The sequence below is a fragment of the Leptopilina boulardi genome, unplaced genomic scaffold (genome assembly GCF_019393585.1).
Source record: "Leptopilina boulardi isolate dan_hultmark-lab unplaced genomic scaffold, ZJU_Lbou_2.1 LbouV2_123, whole genome shotgun sequence".
NCBI classification, from domain to species: Eukaryota; Metazoa; Arthropoda; class Insecta; order Hymenoptera; family Figitidae; genus Leptopilina; species Leptopilina boulardi.
In genome coordinates this window covers 3,114,279-3,133,034 of record NW_026137667.1, presented here as the reverse complement: position 1 = coordinate 3,133,034, position 18,756 = coordinate 3,114,279, and the positions used below count along the sequence as shown (strand labels likewise).

General features: G+C 28.7%; 2 protein-coding genes and 1 long non-coding RNA gene across 7 annotated transcripts in view; 2 read left to right on the top strand and 1 right to left on the bottom strand.

Moving 5' to 3' along the window:
* The window catches only part of LOC127291026 (39S ribosomal protein L34, mitochondrial), a 456,612-nt gene extending 446,788 nt beyond the window's left edge, over positions 1–9,824 (top strand). Inside the window, exon 3 of the mRNA XM_051319914.1 lies at positions 9,815–9,824. The gene's annotated coding sequence lies outside the window, so the exon portion shown is untranslated. The remainder of the gene's footprint in view (positions 1–9,814) is intronic.
* The window catches only part of LOC127291003 (dystrophin, isoforms A/C/F/G/H), a 269,910-nt gene that overhangs the window by 225,612 nt on the left and 25,542 nt on the right, over positions 1–18,756 (bottom strand). The gene's annotated exons all lie outside the window — the stretch shown is intronic.
* LOC127291028 (uncharacterized) lies at positions 16,323–17,687 on the top strand. Of its 3 annotated transcripts, none has more exons than XR_007844528.1 (4): positions 16,323–16,367; positions 16,450–16,576; positions 16,713–17,381; positions 17,451–17,687. It is a non-coding gene; the product is annotated as an uncharacterized LOC127291028 (long non-coding RNA). The 3 variants fall into 3 exon arrangements; XR_007844529.1 differs by having other exon boundaries at positions 16,343–16,576; positions 16,713–16,890; positions 17,140–17,381; XR_007844527.1 differs by having other exon boundaries at positions 16,343–16,576.

The following is an 18,756-nucleotide window of genomic DNA, read 5'->3' as shown; positions in this document are numbered from 1 at the left end:
ATTTACGTTAGGAATACATAAGATGACAAAAGCTTCAAAAATCAGAATAAGAAAAATCTGCAATCTCGAATTACATAAAATTACTAAAAAAGATTTTACCTTATCCCTAAGTGCAAATATCTGTTAAATATTTTGATAACTTATTATTTTTGATTTAATAAATGTCGTTTATTAATGAAAGATGTTTTCGTTCAAAGTTTAATTAAAGAGAAATCGTTAATTTTGAATTTATGATCTAGCCTTTATTGTAACGTCGTCGTAAACTTGGGAATTGTGAAGAGTAATAATTGAGTCGGATCAGACAAAGCTTTGTAATCAGACAAGTGCCTGAACACAAGAGCTCAAAATCGAGAAATTGTACGTGATGAAACTTTGACTGAAATTGCTTGCTCGTTATACGTAATTAATAGGACTCTAGACACATAAGCTTCACTCTGATGACCAAGAGTATAGCAATTTACCTATATATATATGCCAATTGATTTTGATAAACTATAACTTTTTAATTAGCAAACAATCTACACACATATTTATTAACGAATAGGTTTTAAAAAAGTAAAACTAATTTCTCTCTTGAACAATAATAAATATGAATTTCATGGTTAAAAAGTGGTTTTTAAAGTGACGCAATTAACGTAAAACTCTTTTTTTGCAATTAAAGCATATATAACAAGTATCTACTTTATAAACGACGAGATTTCTTTTCAAAAACTCCCGTTAATTATTTCACATATGTAAATCTTATATTGAAATGAATTTGAATCACTCTTGTCTCTATTCAATGTTACTCTTGGCGAAAAATTAATTAAAAAAGAAGTGAAAATTAATTAGAGAAGAAGTGCAGAATCAAATTCCAAATGGAACAGAGTTTAATAATGGAAAAGTATTGAAGTAGAAAACTTTGGTCAATCAGAGAATAAATCTATCAGATCTAAAGACATTCAAGTTTTAATTAAAAAGGACAATTAACCCACCGAAAGCGATTATATTTATCTTGTCAAACATTGTTCACTGTTTTCAACAAAAAAAAAAAAAATTCACTCAAATTACAAAATATTAAAAAAATTTTCTTAGACCGAAAATATTTTTCTATTTCACTCAGTAAAAATCGAAGAAAAAACAAAAAAGAAAGAAACGTCGCTTGAAATATAGAAAAGGTCAAAAATTGAAAAAAAAGGTCGGAAAAATATATATACGTTTGAAAGAAAATATAAATCGAAAAAAGAAAAAACAAAAATCTAAAATAAATAAAAGACGAAAAAAAAAGTGATGTCAAAAGTGAAAACCAAGAATTTTCCAGTGATGTTGCAAACCATGAATAAATCTCTTCTGAACTGTAACTGTAATGCAAGTTTTCTCGTTCCTTAATCCCAAAAGCAATGATGCACAACTACATAAGAAGAAGATACACTTGAGAAACGAGATGGTGGTATAAGAAAATATCTTGACAATAAACTAGCTTAGCTACCAACTACCAACATAAAGTGGGATGATCTTGGGACTGCATATTTCCCGTAAATCCGCTTGACTGTGTGCAGAAAGCAGAAAAGTCAAGTCAAAAGTATTCTTTATTTGGATACTACTGTTATATGCATTCTTATATAGCATCAACAAAATTCAACTTTGAACTTAGAGAAACTTCAACGAGCCACGCATTCTCCTAATTGCAAAGTAAAATAGTTTTAGTTTAGTTTACTTTTGTTTGTAAAATAAATTCCCCCAGTAACTAAAGGTGGAATTCAGAAATACTCAAATACTCCTTAAATCTAAATGAAAATTATTCAAAATATAAAAATAAAAAAGTAATATCAAAAAATTATCATCTGTATAAATATATAATCAGAAACGAATACCTGATGATTTTTAAAAAGCACAAAAATCAAAGAAAGTAAAATTTTTTTTTCTCATTAAAGATGCAGTGGATACACTTTTTTACGATTGGAAAATGTCAGTACGATTCACAGAGTGAATGGGTTCGTCATAAAGAAAGCAACTTTCATTGCGCAGAGGGGAACAAATAGCAATGCTGTAAAAGTACTTTATTTTTAGTGTATATACTACTGACAAAATAAACTGCTATGCAAATGAGAATATATCTATATAAACTAATCCATCTGCTCTCGAAAGTTTATATATCGTGAGTAACCCATGTGTGTTAAACTCTAACCGATAAAGCTCACATCCTCACTCTCGTTATCCCCGTATTTTGGTGCGATGTAACAGACAATAGATCTATATATCCCAACCAAAAACATAGGGAAACCAAAATCGAGAGAGCACCTGGCTTGTTAGTAATCAGAAAAAATGAAATTTATAATCATCTTTTGGATATAATGGAAACAACTTAAAAAAGGGAGGCAAGAAAAAAACGTATACACTTTCTCCGAATCCACTTGTCGCAGTGACTACCTAATATTGAAAAACACGAGCTCCATGTTTTTTATATTCATTTCAATTTACTTTCTCCCTTTCAAAAGAAAAAAAAAGCGCCAAATCGTGACTCTTACACCCTAAGAAATTATCAACTAACACTGAATTTTTAATTAATAACACCTATATAAGCAACAAAATTTTAATATCCACATTACTTTGGAAAATCGAGTTTATATTCTAATCATATGTATATCACCTCATCAGCATATTCAGCACACGAAAGAATATTAAACTGATCGATTTTTCATTCTTCCAATACGATTTCCTTCCATTTTTCATCTTTTCAAATCATTTAAATATTAAAATACCTTACAATATTTATGAAAAAAAAAAAAAAACGAAAAAGTTACCTTTGAATAACATAATTATTTGCGGTTGATTGTCAAAGAATAACCGCAAATTACTTTCCTCAACTATATACATATATTTATGGATTAAAGTGAATAACAATATCACAGAGAAATACACTATGGCAATAGATTTAAAATTATTATTCAGTTTTGTGTTTCAATTTCGAGCGAGACTAAAACTGAAGCGTTGTCGAGGAATCTGATTTTATTTCATACCGCGTTTATCAAAACGATTTTAAAGTAATCTATATTCATGAAACGAGCGCTTTCAACGCACTCGTCGAGAACCATTGTTTTGGAATATATACTTGAGAGAAATCTACCATTAACCATTCTACTATTCTTCCTAACCAGATTTTAATACACTATCTACTTATCATGGAAATTAATAATTCCTTAATAATTTCGATATATATTCAAAATCACATATATAATACATTTATAGTGATGAGTATTCATTAGTGGATAAACCGGAAATCTCTTTGACTAGAATGGTCCATTAACTACACAACAGGTCATCTGGCAAACTATTGATATAACTGGGAAGATCTGATCTTCAATTAATATATGGCACTATATATATACCTGTCTATTCGAACATGTCCTCCATTCTCTAGGTATTCTCACAACTCTAGGGTTAACAGGTGCACATGCGGTATATAACTTGGTACTCCCATACACTTCATTGCAGCTGATGTTCACAATATTTTATGAACATCAGCTGCAATACCTGCGTTCGTATATAAAAAGAAGAAAAAAGAAAGACTCGCGTAAATTATGGACTTTAAATTTTTATCATTAAATTAAAAAAATTCAATGAAAATTTTTTTTAATAAAATTTATATTCTAATTCTAATTAAAATTATAAATTAATTTTGGCAAAATTAAATTAAAAAGAAATATTTCAAATTTGAAATTATTAATTAATTAATGTTACATTTTTGGTAAACAAAATAATCTCTCGATTCAAATGTGAACACACAACCCACAAAATAAATTGTATATTCTCTCGTATTTAATATACACGTGTATGTGAAATTCAATGTTGGTATTATATAGTGAAATGCTTATTATTCGTTACATGGAGTACTGGAGCAAATGAGAGTTTTGCGGCTAGAAACGGAATTGGACCGGACATGTTGGTGGAAAACGTTCAAATCTTCCCAGAGATATAGATTAAAATTATTATGATGCCAAGTTACGATAATTTTAACTGATTAAAATTTACACTCATTTATGAAATTTGCCACGATTCTGTAATATAATATTTAATATAAAAATAAAAAAAAAACTTTTCTAAAATTAAATACGCGCAAATTATAATAAATAATTGTAGTTATAAAAGAAGAATAAAAAAAGAATTTAAACTAATTTTTTCATCATGAGAACTTTAAAAAAATTGCTAAAGATTCAAAAGAACAGTGTCCATATGTTTCAGAAAAACAATTGCACGAAAAGAGGAAAATATGAACATTTTGAATTCTACGATTTACTAGGGGGAGAGAGGGGGGTTCTATAAAGTAGGTCACTCTCTTGAGCAAGAGACAACAATCTGTAGGAAATATATGCGCGTGAGTCAGTCAAACATTGTTGACATGCAAGAAACAAAAAAAAAAAAACTATAGTTTTGTTTCAAGATAAAGGAAAGAAATATACAAGATAGTAAAGAAACCGCATCTACATTCATAACTTGAACTCATCAACTAAAAGCAAAAAATAATTTTTTTGTTTTAAGGAGTTTTATTAAAAAGACTATATATTCGAACCTAAAGATTTTCTTCCAATGAAAACTATAATTATTTATAAATAATTTGTTTTCTTCAGAATTTTTTTTTATTACAAAATTTAATAATTTTCATAACCTTTGCGACTTTTGAGGAAAATATCACCACACGACATGTTTTAGTAATCTGAAAAGTGCAATGCACCTCACATTGGTGATTTTGTGTTTACATGAACTGTTCTAAGCCAACCATCCTACATTTTTTATTACCCAAGAGACTTTGCCATCTGAAGAATCCTGAAACGGCTCTGAAGTTTCTTTTAAAAGGACCTTATGTAAGTCCTCACGGAATTTGGCAGGTTTACCTCTCCAATATTGTGGCTTTAGCCTTTAGATTTTCAAGATTCCTTCATTTTTTATTAAATAACAGTTCGAAAAATCCCACACTTTTTTTTTTGTTTTATTTTTCTCAATATATAAATTCATATTCTTCTCACGTTATTTTCATTTTCATTTGTTATTTTATTATTTTTTTTTGTTTTTTATTTGACGATTTGAAATAAAAACGAAAAAATATGTAGCAATCAACATGGAATTTCACACATATGAAAAATGAAACAAATATTTTCCTATATACGATTTTGAAAAACAAGAATGAATATCACAATCATCAAAAAAGTTTGAAAAATTCCAAAAACTAACCAAAAAAAAAATTAATTGAAAGATTTTGCATTGCATTTTCACTGTGAAAAAAAAATAAATTTCCAAGTTGGAAATGAGTGTGGCCATGTTCAGTATTTGAGGAGAAAAAAAAGCTCCAGAGGGTAAACACCCCGTACGCAAGATTGAAGGGCAAAAAGAAGTGTTTCAAGGGAAGCACAAAAGCATCATGATGATGTGTTGGAAGTACCTCTCAAAGGATTGAAGCAATGTACCTCTACACGCATGAATCAACACAGTAATCAACATTTTCTTATATTGTGTGAATCATTAAAAATAACACATCAAAAATAATAAAAGGATGCGACTTTTCATTTTATATCAATTATCGATTAAATTATACATCATTTATTACAATTATTATTTATATTATTAATAATAATAATAATAATATTTGGGTTTTTATTTTACAATCGCTAGAAAATATAAAATCGTTTCAATATTATGCGAAATTTAAAATTTTATTCGATAAAAAAACTATCAAACGGGAAAATTACCAAAGTATCCTTGAACTGAGCCAATTATATTTTGAAATATAAAAGAAAAAAAAAATTGGGAAATAAGCGATTCGGTAGCCAGGTGAACCGAGAGAAAAGAGGAAAATCCAGCATCAGCATGCAAGAGCATCCGCCTAGTTCGTGTTTCTACCATTTTCAGCCTTTTCACCTAGCTTTTCTTTTGCATCTATTCCATTCTCCCACCAAACTAGTAGAAAATTTGCACATCTAAATTGAACTCGGTGGTCTCAACATTAACAAATTCCAATCAAACTTGCCACGAATTTCACCGCTTTTATAATAAATTTTTAATTTAAAAATTATTCCATTTTTACTCATTTTTAAATACTCTTGTTAATAATAATTCTATTTTCTAATTTCTAAATAGTAAATAAAAAAAAAAAAAGTCACTCTTCAGGAATAAAGTCTTTGATCAGAAAATAGAAAATTGCAATATAGGAGTAAAGAGCTCTTCAGAGAGAGATCTTCGATATATTTTCAAATGGTAATTTACTCGTATAGCGTTCAATTTTGCATTTCTCATGCACTTGAGATACCAACACAAACTCTTGTCACAACATTGTCGAAAATGTCAGTGTAGGCAATAATGTTCACGTGAAGTGAATCCCTCGAGAAATCATTGGAAACAGAAGGAAATCCTAGATAACTTCCCAAACTCTCTTTGGAATTGAACACTTTTCTATAGCTATATATACCTATATATAAAAGAAATATCTTATTATGATTCGCTATAAGAAACAGTTGGAATATATATAAAGAAACTATTTCATTCCCCGAGAGCGCAGTCGACACTTAAAAAGATATTTTTTTCCGTTTTTCTTTTTTTTTTTTTGTATCATCCATTCAAAGATTATTTTTTCCTTTTTCCAAAGCTTCCTAAACTAGAAACCTGCGGGGATTTGTAGAGTCGAGATTCAAAAGAAATTCTCCTTTAGCCCAAGGATATAGAACGAAATCAACTTTCTTACTTTTTAGTGTCTATTTCGTCGCCTGAAAATATTTCTTCTTTCTTTAAAATCCGACTTAAAACATTTCTCAGCCCTGTGGCAAAAAGAAACATATTTCTTTTTGAAAATAATTTTTCCAAATGGAAATTATTCCTAAAAAATATTTGTTATAAATTTAAATTTTTTAAAAATGAAACAAATTGTGAATGATAAACATGTTAACATCCTTTCTAACGTTGTCAACACGCGTAAAGATACTATCAGATACAATCGCGTGTCTAGGTCGCTAGGAATGCACACGAGATTATGTGCGCAATCACATAAAGCACCAACCAACATAAAGCACTAAACATACATGTATTTGTGTGTGCGTGATTCTGTTCTTGTGGTAGATCAGATGAATCAAACATGCGGGAGTATACTGCGTACGACAATAGAGATAGGCTAGGAAATCCCTGAATCTGTAATCACGAGAAGTGGTTCGTGTATATGTGTATGTGTGTGTGCGAAATATCGATGTCACATTCTCCGATAACATTCAATGCTGTTAATTTAACTCTATTGCACACAAATTACGAAATTAATATCCCAAAACTGAGAAACAATGAAAACATTACATTCCGATTCGATATATCATCCTTCAAGCAAAATATATATACAATAAAGACACAAATTCCAATCGTTCGAAAAATTAAACAGCAGCATTTAATTGATATCATTTATAATTTACTTTTCAGAAATTCGAAATTTCAAATTAGAAAATAATTTTTCTTCAAAGAAAATTAAAACGAACTTTCATCTTATACACTTATGATTTAAATGAACAATCCGCTTAGCTCGGAGATAAAATATATAAAGTACCATATATACGCAAAGATATTTCTGTAAACGCTTTGTCATAACTATCAGTTGGACTGTTCAACTCATTTCTGAATCGATTTACACAAAGTTTCACAAGCAGCTTGTTATGTATTTCAGTTTCAGACTCCAATCAAAGTTAACTTTTACCATAAAGAACATTTGACCGGCTTTACAGATCAAAGTGAATTTTGAGTAAATGGAATTACATGACATAAACTCGTCAATAAAGCAATGGATTATTTCTCAACAAAATGTTAAAGTTGAATCTCTATAAAAAAAAACCGTTTTAAAAAACGGAAATAATATCGAAAAACCATTAAAGTAACATCACAAAAGCTCTCACAAAAAAAAACCGTTATTCACTTTTCAAAATTTCAATATTGTTTTTTAATTAACCTGTTTTTCCAGATGAAATAATTGCTAAACCCTATGTTGTCAATCAATATATTTTTTTCACTTTATGAATCCTTCCAAAAAAATTCAAATTAAAAAAGCTTGAAAAAAGAGAGAGGGGAAAGGGGAACGTTAAGTGAAAAATACAAAACAGCTGAAGTGTAAATGTAACAATTGTGTAACTTCATAAACCGATCGATGATGTACAACGTTACGCTACTGTGGTTTCCTCTTTGGGAGGGTATCAATGGTCATTGGGGTTTCCTCTTTGCATATCAACCTCAAATCTGCAGATACGCGCAAAATTCACATAAGTGAATATTGTTTTTATCTCCCTCATTTTACCATTTAAATTTTAACTACACATTTTATGCAATATACTAAAAAAATAACCATATCGAAATATTATTCTAAACTGTTTCAAATATTAATAAATATATTTTGTAATGAATATGTTAATAGATTGCATTTTGACTAATTAAAATTTCATTTATTATCAAATAATACAAAACAATTAATCAAAACCCCTTTTAACCATATTATCTTGTAGGAAAACAATATAGCAGATAATGTAAAAAGTTTTAAAACTTTATCCGATTATTATTAATCTCTTTTTCTCACTATATAAACTTTTTTTTAATGAATGTTGAAACACATCAAGCAACAAGTTTTAAAGTTACTCTATATATATATACATTTCGAAATATTGTCGTGATACTGAATCTAATGAAATGCAGAATAATTACACTTATATATGTCCTAGTGTGTGATAAGGTTAAATTCATGGAACAAGACGTTTCTATTTTGACCAACATGTGTGCGTGATTATATAGCGTCGAAACTTTCAGCGTCTGTTTCGTGACTAAAGCCCATAAATCACCAAACTGCCACTGTTTATTTCTATCTATTCTCTCTCAGCTTTCAAGGCTTTTCCAGTGTGCTGTTTTTTTTTCAACCCCGGAAGTGAAGATTACCCAGTGAGGCCAGTTTTTCTCAAAAAATATATTGATAACCACCTTGTTCCATCAATGTCACTATATCTCAATAATTGACAAAAAACTGCTTTTTGCACAAATGGCAATTCAAAAAATATATTTAAAAATTTCCCATCTTTATTGATTCTAGTGATTTAATTCTGTTTAATTATATTTTGTCAACGATATAATAATTACATATATAATTCATTTTCCTGTTGTTCATAAAATACAATACCCATTCTGTTGATACAAGCAATCTATTAACCGTATCCAATACAAAATAAGCTAATAACGTTGTTTTGATTTATTGTCAGACACCAAAATAATGAGGTGTTTGCATTTATAATCCATTTATCATAGAAATTGAGGCAAAAAATGTTTGACGAATTTTGCCTAAAAGACACATTAAAGAAAAAATAGAATTAAAAGAAAATATAGGAAAAACTTTTTCAAAAGTAACATTGGATTGTCTTTCCCAGGAAAATGTTGCAATTTGATACTCTCTCTTTCATACTATACTATCATCAAGAAAAATCCACCATCTTAGCGGTTAGATTGAAATTTAATCTGCACTCAATGATAATCTATGGGAAAAAAAACCATCCAAGTAAAATATTGCATTATATCACATACATACGAACCACTGAATCAAAGAATATGAAGAATATAGAAAAATAAATAAAAACAAGAGAGAAAATATACGACAATAAAATAAATAATGTATTCAAATACTACGATTTTTCAATAATATTTTTAGACTCCTGACTTTATGGGAAAATTTTCACTAACTATATATAAGAATATCAGCTTTAAAATATCGATAAAAAGAAAAATTTCATTGACTATTATTTAAACAACAATAAAAATGGAAAAACAAAGAAATATCAATTTGATATTCTAACCTAAACCAAACACCATAATATAGGCATCATATAAAATTTTAATGAAAATTTACCAAACACAAACAAAGTCAGTTTAATTAACTCTCAGTCATTATAGATGTTCATAAAATAAATTCAACAACACCAAAATATTAATCTCATACTAACAAAATGAATAATTGATTAAAAAATAGAGTGTTTGCCATTTTCCGCTTTGCTAATTTCAAAATTAAAATTTTTTTTTTGTAAACCATACAAATTAAAAATAATTAAATTTTGAAATAGTTCAAGTAACCCTAATTATAATAACGAATATTAATTACAAATGTAAACATATTAAATATGAAAAGGTAATTTAATATGAAAAAAAATGTGTATAACCTCTAATATTTGTATACTATAGTTCAAAAAAAAAGTAATTATCAATAAAAATAAAACAAACTAATCTATTTAAATAAAAACGACTTACACAATAATATTCATAATAACAGCATGTGACTGAAAAAACTCCACCATATATTGAACTTGAGACTGACACGAGGTCTGCCAGATATGCCGGTTGAATATCACAATTTTTTTAATTGAAGTAAAAAAATATCCACATAGAAAAAAACTTTTTACTTTGTTTCAACAAAGAAAACTTTCACTGATCGTGCACTTTTAATAATACGAAAAAAAGAGAGAAATAGAAGATTAAAATATGTAAAATTCTCGATATGTTAACACCAATGATATGTAAACAAGAGATGAAACAAAGAAAAATTATCAGTCAATGTTGATATATATTTTAGATATGTTGTGTGTATATATATATGTATATAGAATACAAGGACAGATATGTTGAGTCGATGAACGTATTTCGCGCGAAATGGAGCCTCCGATCCCCGAGGGTTGGATAGATTGTACCCCGTGCAAGTCCGGGGGTGTACTGTTTTACCCCTCGCCCCTTTGCTGCGAGAAATCCGGGAACACAAGGGGAAAGAGTAAGTGAGAAAGGAGACTGAGAAAGAAAGACAGGGAGAGGAAGCGCAAGCGCTCTGACCTACCATCCAACAACCCCCTTTACTCCGCGGTCAATGTCACCGACATCCCTGAATACTGGTATACTGGCTCTACTCCAGTTCAGATAACGTCACGCCAGCAGCCCCACAAGGGACGTTGGTCTCCTGTGTGTTTCTTTTCCAAAACCTTCAGGCAACAAACACTTGTGCCACGCGGTAGTCAAAAAAAACATAAATTTATATGCTTTTTGATTTCAAACAATCTAATTCTCACAAACTTTATTTGGAAAAAAAAAATCGAAATGAATTAAATTTTCTCATTTGTAAACAAAAAGCATGAGATTTTTTTAATTTGAAAAGTTTTTAAAAAAGGTAATTTTGAAATAGAAAAAAAAAACCTAAACAAACTCTCTAAATCTGAATTAGTGAAAATTTTAACTAATTTAAATTAGTGACTCACTTTTTGCTTCTAAATTAGTAGAATTTTACTAATTATTAATAACTTTTACTAACAATTAGTAACTAATTCTAAAGAAAAAAATGAGTGACTAATTTAAATTAGTAAACATTTTTACTAATTCAAATTTAGAGAGAAATAAAGAAGGAAATTGTAACCAAAAAATTATAATTTCTTCTATCTCCTATATAGAAACTACATTTCCACTATATCTGTCTGACCATATAATGAATTACACTACTGTGAATTTATATATCTTCGCACTGGATGGAGGGGGGAGGGGAACAAAATGGATATATAAAAAAAAGAAGATTATCATAAATCTCTTTTTTTTTCTCTCGCACCGCGTTATATTTTTATTCCGTGACTCAATTTGAAGTTTTGCGGTATTTCTGAAATTCGACCCCTCAAATCTCAATCATGATTTACACAAACCAATCATCAGAGTTTGGACAATTAATCTAAATCTCTAGATCCTCTATTTAACATTCATTCATTCAATGGGTAGTTTCCTGGTCAATTTACTTCACTGTCAAGTGGAAGTGATCGCGGTCACTGTAGAGTATGTACTCAAGAGTCGATTAGTACTGCCACCGCGGTTAGCATATAATGAATAATATGTTAAGAATTATCATTAAATAATCATTCAATTTATAATTTTCCTTCATTATCGAGTTATATAATTTTAATTTCAAAATTTTTTCTTATATGACACAAAAAAAAGTAGAAAACAAATTCTCTGAGCCCTTTTTTAATGAAAAAACTTTTCAAGAATATTTGCAAAAATAACAAAGTTTCAGAGTCCCAAGTTTTTAGTCTATAATTCCCAAGTTTATGTTAAGCAAATTGCTAAAGCTATTCGTGGCACTTGTCCACGTTATGTTCTTATGGTATGAGAATCGTGATTACATAATTAAGTAGCTTCTGAAAACAACTGATTTAAATATCTAAGGAATATTGCACATTCATATGCAGATTGTCAATAAAAAAAAGACATAACGTAAAATAAAAAAAAATTATTTATAATTTTTAATTCTAATAATTATAGAGAATTTAATTTACTGAAATTATTATTTCAAAATTTTTTATACTATAAAAGAAAGCAAAAAAAAAAAATTAAATACACAAAATACAATTTTATGAAAAATTTAATATATTTTTAAATCAACATTTAAAATTATTTACTATATGTATATGTATATATTTACTCTAAGTTTATTGCATGTTTGCCGTATATTACAAATTTTATCGCAACATAACTTCAACATCGTTAAAATATTATTAATTTTCAGTAAAGCACAAAGCGCGGACTTCAAAGCTTTCCCTAATAAGTAAGCACACAGCGTTAAAAAGCAAAGTACGTTCTTATTTTCTACTTTTGTTGTGCCTCCTTAAACATCTCTAATTGCCATCTTTTATTCTTGTACCATTTTTCACTTCAGTACTTATACTTGTTAAACGATTAACCATTAATAATTTAATTAACCTAAATTATTAATTACAAATTATTTTCTTCAATCGCTTAATTCAATATAGACTTTAATTTTAATTTGATTAAAAAAATAACCAAATCAAGGAAAATTATAAAAGAATATTTCTAAATTACATGAATTTTTTTGTATTTTTTCAACAATATGAAAATTTTCATATATTTTCTCGTAACTTTATTTGTCAAGAAGTGGATATACTTTTAACACATCATGAACTCTCTATATAAGAAACCTGCGAGTAATAAAATGGTTAACGAACAGAAGGTGGAAGAAAAAAAAAGAAAAGGTGAGAAATCGTGGTCTTCCTTGAGACCATTAAATCTCATCTGAAAAGTCGTTTTTTCTTAGGTAAACGCGGACTGCCAACGAATCCAAGAAAATCCAGAGAAAGTCGCAAGAATAAAAACTTCACCTAAACCGCAAGTGTCGGAAGATTAATGTGAACACCACTTCATTTGTTCAGTTTACTACATGAAAAAAAAGAAGCCACGATTATTACTCGCAAGTAACCTATTATACTAAATTTACAACAGCCACTAAAATACAAAAATTTTGCGAATTTTCAAAATCGAAAAAAAATGTAACTTATTAATAAGATCAAAAAACTCCTTTTTTAAATTTATTAAAGAAAATAAATAGGAAAATGTTAAAGGAACCTTTTATAACCTTCTTGATCACATATCATCACATAAAATGCATTTCCCTTAAATTTTCTTCCCCCTCAATAAATTCTCAAAGAAATTCACTAGCCTTATAACTTTTTCAAGACAGATAGGATCCTAAATCCTTTATTTGATAAAGGATCGTATATATATATATATATTCGCATCGTAGATAATTTGAAAAGTCGAAAAAGGAAACAATTGTAAGAGATTTTGAAGCAAGTCTTCACAAAGCTCTAAAGGTCCAAAGCCACGCCACAATAAATTCTCCAAGCGCACCTGACGCTCCCGTTCACCCTCGTGAATTCATTCCTCTCGCGAAAGAAAAAGAGGAGAGGGGGAGGGGGGGTAAAAGAGGGGATCTCAATGAAAGACGGGGATTTTTCAATATCCTATTCTTCGCGTCACCATAAGCGAGCACGGGCATGTGTCGTTGAGGTTTCGTCTCTCAGACGCCCTTAAATGGTTTGTTCAAGATAGAAAAAAAAAGCTTGGGGAAAATGAGCGTTTGCACAGTAGGGAATGTAGATCCCCTTTTTTGCTCTCGACCACCTTTCCCGCGACTTTAATTCTTTATCACACAAAAAAAAAAGAAAAATCGATCTATTCCAGAAAAATGCAAACTCTTGAAAAGTGTGCTGAGAAAATAAGATAAAAAAAATCATTAATTTTTTGCACTAACAGAAAAAAAAATTGCAAATACATATTACAATACGGATTGTAAATGTTACAAAAAATACTGAAAATACAATATAGCACAGAAAATTAAAAGGCATTAAAATAAGCTGCAACGCTTATTATTTTAATCCAATTTTGCTTACTTTAATACCAAAATGGATTAAAAATAAGCAAAATTGGATTAAAATAAGAAGCGTTGCAGCTTATTTTAATGCCTTTTAATTTTCTGTGAAATTGTAAATATTACAATGAAATTTAATTGAGTATTGCTACCAATTTTTCGATATCAAAATTTCCAACTTCAATTAATTGATCTCCAACAATTATTATTTTTCTTGGCAAAAATCTATAACTAGAATTTTTCATTTATCAAAACAGAAAACAATTTTCCCTTGTCTATTGTATCTATATAATCCATTGCGCATTGTCAATAAAAATATTACTTTTCGAACACTGTCCACCAATGGAGAATGGATTTTAATTTTCAATTCAATTCAACGATAGATTGATAGATCGAGATATGGGAAAAGTGTGGTGCAAACACTTAATTGCAATTTTACATGAGTGAAACCAGCTAGATATGTTATCACCAACAAACGAAATTGAGATCAATCCAATAACGCTTATTCTATATACTAAAGCCTTCTACCCCTCTACCCAACAGTCCTGTCAGTGGTTGAGATAGACATTGAGCTTTTCCTGTTTTATTATTTTGTTTGGAATTCTCATATATATAGTATCAATCTATCTAATTGGAATTATAATCCACATGTATTATGTCCTTTGAAGCGGAAAAAAATTTCTAAGAATATCATTTTTCTCTATATTTTGACTGAATTTTTCATTAAATTGTCATTACATTTTTTTCCCCCCTCATCAAATATAATATTATTGTCATTAAAAATTTATCGAACCTGGAACTAATTTTCCAAACGAATTTCATGAAAATTACCTCAACGAAAGAGCGTCTGGTTTCTCAATAACCACAAAAGAAAAGAAAAAAAAAAAATAATTCACTGGTAATCGATTTTTCACGCTTCTCTCAATAATCTTCAAGTTTAATAGCTATACTATATACGAATGGTGTGAAATTCAACCCCTACGACCAAGTGTTCCGAGTATAAATCAAGTAGTCTTTCCAATATCTTTCTTATTACATACAACGTTTGAAAATTATACAAATAAAAAAGAAAATATATGCAAACAAGTGGAAACAAAGCAATTAAAAAATAGAACTTTTACTCTATAGAAATGATAATTCCATGTGGTAATTTTCAATTATTCCCTATATGGAATTTCCAGTGTCCAAACTACTGAAATTGGAAAACTATTTGCACGCTATGCAGAGTTTTAGGTATTACTACTCTATATAAGAGAAGTTATGCAAATGCGCTATCGCGTGCCATGGTTGATCTTCTGTCCTCGCCAGTAGACCATTAATCTTTACTATTGTTCGCTAAGAGCAAAACTCGGCATTCACGAATGCTTACGTATTATTTGAGTTGCCCAGTCCACCCGACCTGACCTCTTTCTCTATAATATAACCCGGAAACTTTGTTTGTCTACCTATATATACATGAAATATGAAAAAAAAAAAATTCGTTACAAACGTGAATTTCTTTCATCAATTATCACAATATACGAAATATTTGAAACAAAAGAAAAAACTTTACACATGCATTGGAATTATAAACCTCAAAATTTCAATGAATTTATTTTAATTATAAATACGGTAATTTATACGAAAAAAAAAATCTTAGAAAAAACTTTAATATATTGAATTTCTTGTAAATTAAATTTTATAAAAGTAATTAATTTTCAGCAATATGAATTGATATAAAAAAAATTAAAAAGAAATCTATAAAAAAATAGAAAAATTAAATAATAATGAAATTTTTTTTGCTAACTAATAAAGCAAATATAATATTTTTTTAGAAAAAGTTTTCTTGCAGTGACTCAACTAAAATTTAGATAATTCGTTTTTCGAAAAAATATTTAATTAACAACCCTCTGAAGTTTTTTTTTGAATGTTTCGACTACTGTTATTTGATCATATTTCGCTTTATTTGTGGAAAAATAGAAACTTTATCAAATACAATAAAATATATTTAAAAAAAAATTTCATTTTGACAAAAAAAAAAAATCGCAACTTGTCCTTTTTTCCACTAACCCATCGATTTGTGGATTTTAGACACGCGTCTATCTTCACGATTTAAATGGTAATCTAACTTCAACACGTTGCATGGAAACTAATCTCCGTTGACTTATAGAACATTGTAAGTACTATTTTGTTGGTATTACTAAACCGACAGCTTTTGCTTCCTAGAAACATACACAGTAACTATACCGTGGGGTTAGGTCTTAATGGAGCATTTTACCTCCATGGTCTAAACGAGCACCTTTGGTCAGTCCACCTAGACCATTTACGGAGAAGTAACGAGCATGACCACAGATACTTCAAACCACAGACTAAACTTTGCCTTAGGTAACTTGCTTAAAGAACGTCTAACTCAATATAGATAAAATAAATAAAAATAATCTTCAATTTCATCTAGACAAAATTTCTAATAAATTTTCTATCATAACAATATTTTTTTGAATAAAAAATATAATACATTTAGGTTAAAACAACAAAATTATTTTCCACAAAATTGATTGACGATTTATTCTCGGCAAAAGCGCATCAAATGCATAGGGATCGTTTTCCTGAATCAGAGATACGAGAGTTGGAAGCAACAGTTCCTATTAGGAAGTAATATAACACCCGAAGGAAGTGGTTCAAGAGAAAGCGGAAATAATGTAGGTTATAAATCAGAACAGCTGTGAGCTTTCATAAATATGAAATGTTTAAACGTAAAGTGCTTTTCAAGTTGAAAATTTTATGGAGAAATTACCGCAAATGTATAAAAAAAATTACTTTCAAAGTATAAAAGAAAATTGAAATTAATTTTAAAAAAAAGCAGGAAATTATATATTTTTTTTAAATAGTTTATAAACACATTTTTTTTTGAGAATAAGTTTGTGAAAATTATGTCACTTGATATCAAGAAATCGGTAAAACCGGATATTGACTGAGACAAACTACTATACTACTGACTATAAAGAGAAACATCGATCACCAAGAGAGAACTATAGTGATTGAATTCAAGAACGACTTTGTATTCCGTTCCACATCAGAAAACAAGAAGAAACAGAAAATCAAAATAAATAAGAGAAACAATTCTCAGGAAGTGAAAAATTTGAAAAAAAAAAATTGAAAAATTTCTTTCTGTTTTTTTTTTTTAGAAAAGGTATTATAATAAAACTAGTAAAATATTCTTCACAAAGAAATAATTAAAATATTATCCTTTTCTATATAGAAGAGAAATGGAGGACGAGAATCACATTTCAACTTCAGTTTCTCGTGATTTTATACTACATCTGTATTTGATTTACGGAATTCTCAACTTACTTGTTTTACTTTTCGATTATTTTTTATGGAGGATTAAATTATTGTTTAAAATGAAGTTCAGAGAAAAATGGAGAATTCAATCAGGCAAAAGGATAACAATTTATTTCAACTTTTTCCAATTTTCTTTTTTTTAATATTGTTTAATTCCCAAGTAAATTGTAATAACAAACAATAAAAATAAAATTTCAAAAACTATGAAAGAGAAAGACAGAAATGGCTAAAGATTTTATCCAATTTTAGCGAATTGAGTTCACATGTCCCTAGAATTCTCGCTAATACAATTGAAATTTCGAGTAAATCCTCTTAAAGGAGTAAATCTTAATAGCTGTGTTAACTGTACTGAATAATTGGATTTGACAATATACAATTATACTCTCACTCGATCAATTGAATTTAACAAGATAAAACTTGGAATTTAATGCAATGTTTAGACGTCGCCTTTTTTGCTTAGAAAAAAAGTGGAATTTTACAAAAAAAATTTATTTTCTTCATTAATATGAACTTTTCATGGATAAACGTTAAATTCTAAGATTAATACTATAAAGATGCAACTCGAGACGTTGCTTTATTATCTTATATACCATACTAGAAATATTATAAAGAGACGGTTTCGTATTTGAGTGAAAAGGACGAGGAATGAGCCTTTTGAAACAGAGCATCCAAGTATTCAAAACATTTCGCCTCAAGACTAAATATAGTTGCCCGAGTAAAACCTGAAGGCATAATTTTCTTCCTAAAGAAATTTCATTTCGTCCACGCGTCAAAAGATAAGCTTCTTAAAAACTTGAGGAATAAGAGATGAATAAAATTTACCTAAATAATTTCCCCCACAAAAGATATAGTGGAGAACTTTTCAAAATGTTTCAAAAAGAAATTTCCCTCTCAAAAATATTCTTTATAAAATTTTCATTTTCTCAAAAAACTCACATTTAAAAAAAAAAATTTTTTAAAAACTTAATTTTTTTCGTTAATTTAATTTTTTTTGCAAAATTTGAAAGAAAAAAAAATTCTCTAAAAAGTATTTTGGCACGTGAGTAATAATAAACACGTGACTCGTGTGTGTGTGTGTATAGATTTGAAGTTTACTACTTCAACAACTCATTTCACAAAACCTCCCCATACGTTCACTTTTATCTACAACCTCGTCCTCCTACTACTAATCCCTTTCAAAATTCTTCCTTCGCCCTTCAACACGTCCGCGTAACGAAAACCAC